This window comes from Melospiza melodia, assembly GCF_035770615.1.
Source record: "Melospiza melodia melodia isolate bMelMel2 chromosome 7 unlocalized genomic scaffold, bMelMel2.pri SUPER_7_unloc_1, whole genome shotgun sequence".
In the NCBI taxonomy this organism is placed as follows: Eukaryota; Metazoa; Chordata; class Aves; order Passeriformes; family Passerellidae; genus Melospiza; species Melospiza melodia.
The window spans coordinates 8,674,931-8,683,883 of record NW_026948497.1 but is presented as its reverse complement, the minus strand read 5'-3'; the positions used below and the strand labels follow the sequence as shown (position 1 = coordinate 8,683,883).

The following is an 8,953-nucleotide window of genomic DNA, read 5'->3' as shown; positions in this document are numbered from 1 at the left end:
GAAGAGAAAGAAGGACAATTGATTCACTTGCCTTGCTATGATTATGTATTTAGCCAGCTAATTATAGAACATATTGCTAGGATTTTTGGTGATACCTTTGAGATTGGGAGACAGGACCCTTCCGGCAGCAATTGAACTAGTGGGGAACTTAGAGCAATTGATTCCTGCTATATTGGCTATAGCACAAATAAAAGAAGGAGCAACTCATAATAATAACATTAATGAAATCAGGAGAGCCCTATGGGAAAAGGGAATGACTGCTCAAAGACCTCCTTTGGATCTTGCATTACATCAGGTAGAGCGTGGAGATTGGGACCTGGTCCGTAGCTGGAAGGAGAGCCCCCTCACACCAAAGTGGGAGGGACTCTACCAAGCCTTACTAACAACGCTAAGCCTTACTAACAACGGACACTGCAATTAGAACCATAGAAAAAGGCTGGATCCATGTGAGCCAAATAAAAGGACCAATAGAACCACCCCGACCAGTGGACCAAAAACACAAAGAACTATGAGTAGGAAGTGAGTGAAATACCAAGAGACCTCAAGGGCTAAGATGAATAGCACAGAGGAACCTCAGAAAAAATCTTTAAAGCACGAAAAACCATGAGAGTAAGTGATCGGCAACAACTTAAAGCTGTCTTTAAAAAGGAGTTGTTGAAGACAACGGAAGTGAAACTGGTAAATGGAAAACATGAGGATGGAGACTTTGATATAAATTCCCCTTTAAGCAATACAGATTGTCCAGAAGTCAAGAAAGACGATCCCTGTGATGAGAAGGAGGAATACCTGTAACAAATTCAGAAGTAATAAGTGACCTTGGGTGTATGTATGAATATTGGGATTGGGTATATCGGACTTTTCTGTTGGTAGATAGGAAGTCGAGAGAAATAATCGAAGAAGGGGAAGGATTACCGAACTCAAAATAAGGGTTATATGTAATGCTCAAGGGTGTTGGAGAAATTGTAATCCATTTGTCTGTATTATTTGTATAATATGTAATGAAAGGTGGTGAACCCATTGTCGCAGCGGCTATCCCCCTAGGGGAACATGTTATAACTGTTATTGCACACAGCAAAAATTAACTGAACAGACATTGGCACTTCGAATAATATCTGGGACCCTTAAAATAGGCTCCAAGAATTGGTGGAGCATTTATGCTAAAGGAATAAACCCCCAGTATTATTGTTACCACTCAAACGAACCAACACCATTCGTAACGAGAATTGTTGCAGGGGTTTGCCTGAGGTGGATCCCTGATCTAAGCTGTCTAGCTCCTCAGGTAAAAGACACAAAGTGGTCTAGATACCTCCAACGAATTAGGAGAAAGGGGCACAAAACTCCTCCTGAAGACTACCCTTGCTGCCGAGAAGACAGATCACCCCATAGCTCGAAGCAACTGAGTTGATGGGCGAGGCAGAGGGGTTGATAACTGTGGGGGAGAGGGCCCTAGGATAAGACCTGAACAAACTCGGGACCACTCTAAGCAAAAGCAACAATATCAGAAACAACAAAATTTGGAACAGGGAAATTATGGCAGCCGCTATGACAATTGGAAAAACTACCTTGGAATTTTTAGAATACTTTTAATAATGTTAACTATTGGGAATTGTAGCTCTCAAACACACGAGCCCTTTAAATGGTCATTAATTAGGTGGGAAGATCAGGTTGTGATCAGTAACATCACACTAACGGGACCCCCTTCATTTAAAGTAAACCTAACGCAGTTAATCACCTCCTGGGGAACTACGCTCCCAAGTGTCGGTTCCTACATCGATTTTTACATGTGCCCAGCCTCTAACCCTGGAAAAGTCTATTGCAATTACCCAGGGTATAATTATTGCAGATATTGGGGCTGTGAAACAATAGCTCAGGGATTCACCCCAGGGGAAGGACCTGACAGATTTTTACAGGTTGGAAGAGGCCCTCCGGGGTGTACCCCTCCACAATATGCATATGACAGATCAATTTTGGGAGGGGATACTCAGGATCATGCAAGTTTATATATATATATGAATGTCACTCAGCCAGATTACCCAGGCTGGCTAATAGGAAAAACCTGGGGAATCCAAATATGGCAACCAGGGAGAGATCAAGGAGGGATGATACTCATTAAAAAGGAAGTTGTTCCCTATGACCCCGAACCTGTTGGACCCAACCATGTGATAGCAAACTCAGGTAATAGCTTAGGAAGGGTAGAGAATGAAATAGAAAATAACAAGACGCAGGTAGAACAGGTAGAAGTGACTTCGGCTGACGAGGGAGGTAACATACTTTGAAAATGGGATTAATCTTGCACGATGTTTGTGGAAAAAGGGCAGGATAGGACTCCGGGAATTACCCTATCACAAGTAACTGGAAAAGGGAGATGTATTGGAACTGTTCCAGGGAATAAGAAACATTTGTGTCAAATAACTAAATTGGTGCAGGATACCTTAAGACCAGCTGAATGGTTAATTCTGGCAGCTAATACCAAATGGGTATATAATACCCTAGGCGTGACCCCCTGTATCTCTATAACAGCCTTTAATGAAAGCCATGAATTTTGCATACAGGTAATAATAGTCCCCCGGATTATCTATCATCCCAGGGAATACGTGTACTCCCAAAGCCATATTTCAAAACATCATTTGCAAAAACGAGAACCCTTTGCAGCCCGCACGGTTGCGGCATTATTAACCATTGGGGGAGCTGGGATAGGAACAGGCGCGGCAACTCTTGTACATCAACAACAGAGGTTTAAGGCTTTAAGAGCCGCTGTAGATGAGGATCTTGAGAAAATTGATAAATCTATTAATGAATTGGTAAACTCGCTCTGATCACTTTCGGAAGTAGTTTTACAAAACCGAAGGGGGTTAGACTTACTGTTTTTACAACAAGGTGGCCTTTGTGTAGCCCTTCGGGAGGAATGCTGCACATATGTAGATACTACTGGAATAGCAGTAGACACTATGGCCGAATTATGCAAACAAATAGAAAAGAGAGAGAAAGAGAGAAAATCCCAACAAAATTAGGTATTAATCTTTATTCAACTATTCTCCATGGCTTACCACCTTGTTGTCCACCATTGCCGGACCGGTAATCTTGCTGTTGTTAGGGTTGCCCTTTGGGCCATGAATATTCAATAAAATAATTAGCTTAGTGAACTCCCAATCTGAAGCAGCCCATTTGAAGATGATGAAAACAGAGTATAAATCTCTAGGTGCCGTAGAAGGAGAGGACTATTTGGACTTAAATAGGAAAGAACTTCAAAGGTTTAGTGAACAGAATGATAAATAGAAAAAGGGGGGATTGTAACGGATACCCCTGTTCACTAAACCCCAATATAGACAATCATGTAATTGAGAAATACATGGTCAGCCCCGTATGATTGTGATTAAGAGATACATGGTCAACCATATGATTAAGAAATACATAACTGCATAACCTAAAAATAATATATATCAAGTTACTATTGTTTGCTAAATTCAACCATGTATTGCGCAAACACTAACCATGCAAAAGGCTAAGGTTTTGGGAACTAAGAAGAGCTAGCCGAGAAACAGAAACCAGCCAAACACCACCCCATATAAGGAAGGCAAGAGCTCTGAGGTCAAGAGTACAGGCCTGAGGAAGACTTCAAGCCTTCATCCAGCGACCACCAGAGGGTAGAAGACGACCCCCTAGCAACAATTGGAGCATGCGCCAAGGGAAGAACACGTCTACGGAAATGGACCAGTATAAAAAGGGAACTTGTGAGATACTGGGTGCGGCAGTTGGTGGAGTTGGACTCCCCACAACTCCCCTATCACCCAGCGCTGCTTTGCTTATTACCTATGCTTGCTGTAATTAATAAATTCCAATTGGGCAACTTAACTCGTTGCGGAGTTCAATTTATAACAGTCAATAATTCAGTGAAGGGGCTGATGTCCTTGTGTAGGGGTTTTATACTGGCTAAGTGCAGGCACACACAAAAAAAACATTTACTCATTTTTCTCTGCTATTGTTGAGCAGAGGAGGGGAAAGAAAAATTCAAGGACTGAGTTGAGATAAGGATTAGAAGAAAAACACTTTGAGCGTAAAGCAAATTCAAAATAAATAGTATAAAAAATTATTAATAGAATTAAAAGTGAGTAATAAGAATTTTAAAAAATCCTTAAAACACCTTTTTTCCAATCCCTCCCTCTTGCCCACCAACAGCACAGAGAGACAAAAGATATGACCTTCAGTCAGTTTGTGACTTCTAAAGATCTTTTTTCAGTTTGCTTAGAGAGTTTCTTTTCCTGCTGTGCTCTGGGGTCTTCCCACCAGAGACATTCTCTGGGAACTCTTCCAGTGTGCTTTTAATTTTTACCAGTAGCAGTCCCACCCAACCTGCTGCAACAGATCTTATTCTGGGCACTAAAAACTCAAAATGTTTCTAAAAATGAATTGCAGTAGCAGTGTGTTTTTGTCTGCTCCTCCAGGTAGTGTGTCATGTTTGAATAGGAAACTTTTGTTTTAAATATTTAGATTGTGCCCTCTCACCCCTGCTCTCCCAAGGGTTTTAAGGTATTACCTTGAACACTTCTGATCAAGTACCTGTTTCTTACAGTGCTTCAGTCTTTGTTAAACAAGCTAAAGCAAAGCTTCAAGTATAGGGCTGAAAAGCAAATAGAATTATCCTGTGTATCTATTGAGTGTCCCTGTTAATTACTGCCTCACTTGGGACTGTTTTCCTTTTTCTGGGCTGTGCAGAGTTAACCCTGTCCTTTATTTAATGGTTTGTAGGAAAATGAGCTGTCATGTTTGAAACGGGAACTGTCATCTCTTAAGGAACAGCTGAGAGCAGAAATGGAAGAAAAGGTGGAGTTTTTTTTTCACTGAGCAGCGGGGGTGAGAGGTGTGGCCTGGGCTTGTGCTGTGGGAGGAGCTGGGTAAGAAATGAAACTGAACAGAAAAACAGTGACTTTGGAATGCTGGGGTTGTGCTAAATCTGGTCATGTATTTGTGTGAACTTTGTAACAGTCTGTGATTATAGATTACATACAAATAAACAAACAACAAAGCAAAACTCTCCTTTATTTTAGTTAATTTTAACTAGCTAAAGCAAAAACATTCCCTAAACTGTAAAGTTTTTCAGTGACTTTTGATTGCTGGGGTTGTACCAAACCTGGTCATATTTTTGTGTGAACTTTGTAGCAGTCTGCGATTGTAGACTGTGCTCTGTAATTACACCAAGAAGATTTTTAGCAACTGAATTCAAATCAATATTTCCTTGCTGTCACATAACTCTTTTGTAGGAGAATCTTGTAAAAGAGCACTCTGGCAGTGTGATTCCTGACAGTGAAAAGAAACACAAGGTAACTTTAACTTTTTAATTGCTTCTACAATTTGGTAATATTTACATTTGTAGAATCAATTGAAGTGCCATGAGAATTTATTTGCATTCAACAAAAGACATTGGAATGCTTTTGACTTCAATCTTTTTAAATTATAGAAAATACAAATTTATGTTCCTGACTCCTAAACCTTGTTTAGATCTATACAGTGAATCTATTCATGTAAAAATAGAAAATCTCCAAATTATATTCCTGAAATAAACAAAAATTAAAATAAAAATAAAAAATGCCTCCTTCAGTACAGGAAGCCTCTTGGGCAGTCCAACATTGAAGTTTTGTAACTCCTAACAGTGAATTTTTCTTGTTGCATTTTTCTGCCTATATTTCTTACTTCTCTGTAGATGAATTTTTTCCCCCTGGGATAAGAAGGGATTTTAAAGGGTCACACCATTCCATGGAGATATTAGACAGCAGTTTCTGGAAGGGCTCTCCCAGTGTGTAATTTTTCTTGCTCAGTTGTTGATTTTTTAATGTCTCTAGAACTGATTTACTTAGTCTTTAAAAGTGTCCATTTGTAAAGGCACTTTTCCTCTATGAAAGAAAAAAAAGCTGATACAGCTGTAAAAATGGTCAAAGTATCAAAGTAGTCCTGATTGCAGAACTCACCCTTCTTCCCTGTCAGGAGTTCACTTGTGGTTTTCACATTGGAACAATGGAATCCAGCACCATTTTGATGTTATCTGTCTAAAAAAGGACTGCACTGGACCATTCAATGCTTCTCAGTTTCACTTCTAGTGAAAAGACTATTTTAAATAACACCAATCTTGATGTAGCTATCAATCTTTCTCTGAAAGCCTTTTCCTGCAGTTTTGTTCCCATTTTCTTTGATGTTTGATAGAGTCCAATGTAGTGGCTACAGTTCAGAATAACCTGAATTTCTGCAGATAAGCACAGAGAACTTAAATACCATGTGCCATGAAACTCAGCTCTTCCATAGCTTCCCCTTCATTCTCCTCATTTGGCAACAAAAATAATATAAAAAATGATATTTCCACCCCACCCCACTTTGTTTGGGTCTTTGCTTCATGTTTGGATGGAAAGATCAGAGTTCCACCATTTCTCTCAGGTGAATTCTGGGACACTCAGACTGTCAACTGGGTCCTGAGTTTGGCTTTAGATTCCATACTTACCCCATAAAATATAATATAAAAAGAGAAACATTTTCTTTCCCAGACATGTGTTATAAAGACTCCTCCAATGGATAAAATGCAGAGTGGAAGAAGCACAAACCTGCCTGCAGGGCAGAGCAGCAGGAAAAAGCAGAAAGTGCTTGTGCAGCTGGACACTGAGTCAGACAGCTCTGAGCACACTGACCTCCTGGTAAGAGCCAGAGAACAAATCATGTGCTGAGCAGCTCTGAGCAGCTCTCACTGCTGGGGCTGAGAATGGAAATAAAGAGTTTGGGCTTCCACATTCCAGCCAATATTTATGTGTATATTTTTAATTTATTGGTTCTTTCTGGAATTGTCATTGTATGTATATAATTAACATTCTTTTTATTGAACTGTTATGCCTCATAATGACATCTTTTTTTTCATAGTCTAATATCCTTAGGGGGAAAGAAAAAGTATTTTTAATATAGTGTGACTAAGTAACTTTTTAATTTATTAGAGCATAGTCTCGGAAGAAGAAATGTTTAAAAATTTGTACAAAGATTATCCACAAGCTTCACAGTTACATTCCACAGCACCAAAAAAGGTATGTTAGCCTTTCCTAAGATTAAACCAAGCAGTTAATCAGATTGTTTACAGAAACGAAAGGATGGCTTTATTTTCCTTCCTAGAGCCCAGCTCCATGCAGTGTGAAATCTCCAGGCTCTGCTCTGAAACTCAAAACCATGAGGAGGATGCGCGAGGCGGGCTGGACTGCGCTCTCCAAAATGGACAGGAAAAGGAAAATTAAAGATGCTGTAAAGATGCTGTAAAGATGCTCTTTGCTTAAAATCCAGAAATGCCCAGTGCTCTGGCATTGCTTGCAGGGCTGTTTTTCTCTCAGAGTTGGTGCTTTGTTGCATTTTTCTGTCATACTCAGTGTGTTTAATACTGTGTTCATTCCTTTACACATATAAACTTTATAGATCTATAACTGCAACCCCTGCAGAGCATCTTCCACCTTTCCTCCCTTGTGCTTCAAAATGTTGGGACACAAATTAGCCAATTTTAAATTTGGAAATAAATAGAACTACACAGAAAGTTGTTTCAAAGCTGCTTCTGGCTTAGAAATTAGAAATTCTGGTTTCAAAGAACTTCTGTTCTTTTACATTTACTCTGTTTTCCTTAACATATAACTACTTAGTGGAAGAAATGTAGCTGTTAAATGAATGTTCTTTTACCTGAAGTCCTCTTGCTTTTTCCTGCATTTTAATGGCTGTTAGACCTGTCTTTTTAGACTGTTTTGTTTTCAGTATGTTAAAATGGTTTCGAAACTTCTAAAATTTCAGTAGAATTACTTGTATTTAAAAAGATTTCAGCTTCACAAGGAGTAAAATATGCACGTTATAAGATTGTGAAACCAATGTGAAGATGCCATTAAATTGTTTATCTGAAATATAAAGTGTGGGACTATTTGTTGTTGCTTTAAATATTTGAACACGGACATAAATCACCCACCAGCCTTCCTAGGGACCAGCAGAACTGCAAGGATAGATTAGAACATCTATTTCTGTATTAATCCTTGGTTAATCTTTGTCAGGATCTCTGGCTGGTCAGAGTGACCCTGAGAAAAGTTCCAAAGTCTCTTTTCCCAGTCTGGTGCTTGAAGAAGGAGTCAGGGCTCTTCATTTCTCAGTCTCAAGGTTGTTTATTTTATCTTATCTATAAAAAATTTTCTCCTGTCCTGCCAAGGTGAGCTCAGCAAGACAGTTCCAGGCACTCTGCCTCCCCCAGGGCTGTGTTATGTCTTTATACTAAAAACGACATATACAATGTTTACAATTACTTTCCAATACCTATCACCTATGTTAGACAGTGAGCTTCTACTCTAAACCAATCTGTAAGTGCCAACACCACAGCAGAAGATGGAGGCCAAGAAGAAGAAGGAGAAAGCTGGACACATCCAGTTCCCACCATCTTCCCTACTGAACCCCCATACCAAAAACCCTAGAATCTACTTTTCCATCCTGTAATAGCTTCACCAATATGCTACCTAAAGTGTTGTGGCTTGCTGATCTTCATACCGGATTGGTAATATGCTCCATGGGTCATAATCAAAACCACAGGGGCATTTTGGGCTCTGTGCCAGGGTCTCTGAGCCCCCTGGCAGGGGTCTGGGCTGCTCAGGACAGCCAGAGGGATGTCCTGGGTCCTGACAAATCTTGGTTCCACAAAAATGACAAATCCTTCTTCAGAGCCTAGACATAACAACAAAATTACAAGTGTTATGTTTGCCCAATTATCCCATCATAAAAAGGCCAAAAAATAGTAACAATTTTAATTAAATAGTTTAAAAAATGTATAAACAAGGGATAATTTGGTTCAAATAATATCGCATAAGCAAAAACAACCACGGGGTACGGAGGGCAGGGTTCAATGACCCTTGCCACTTCACGTACAAGCTTGCCAAGTGAAAGTCACCCCTTATATGCCATGTGCAAACGC

At 39.8% G+C, this 8,953-nt stretch overlaps 1 long non-coding RNA gene across 1 annotated transcript; it reads left to right on the top strand.

Moving 5' to 3' along the window:
- The first annotated feature begins 5,148 nt into the window (after positions 1-5,148).
- On the top strand, positions 5,149-7,910 carry LOC134432834 (uncharacterized). The gene is made up of 3 exons (XR_010031399.1): positions 5,149-5,318; positions 6,531-6,677; positions 7,141-7,910. It is a non-coding gene; the product is annotated as an uncharacterized LOC134432834 (long non-coding RNA).
- Positions 7,911-8,953: the final 1,043 nt, after the last annotated feature.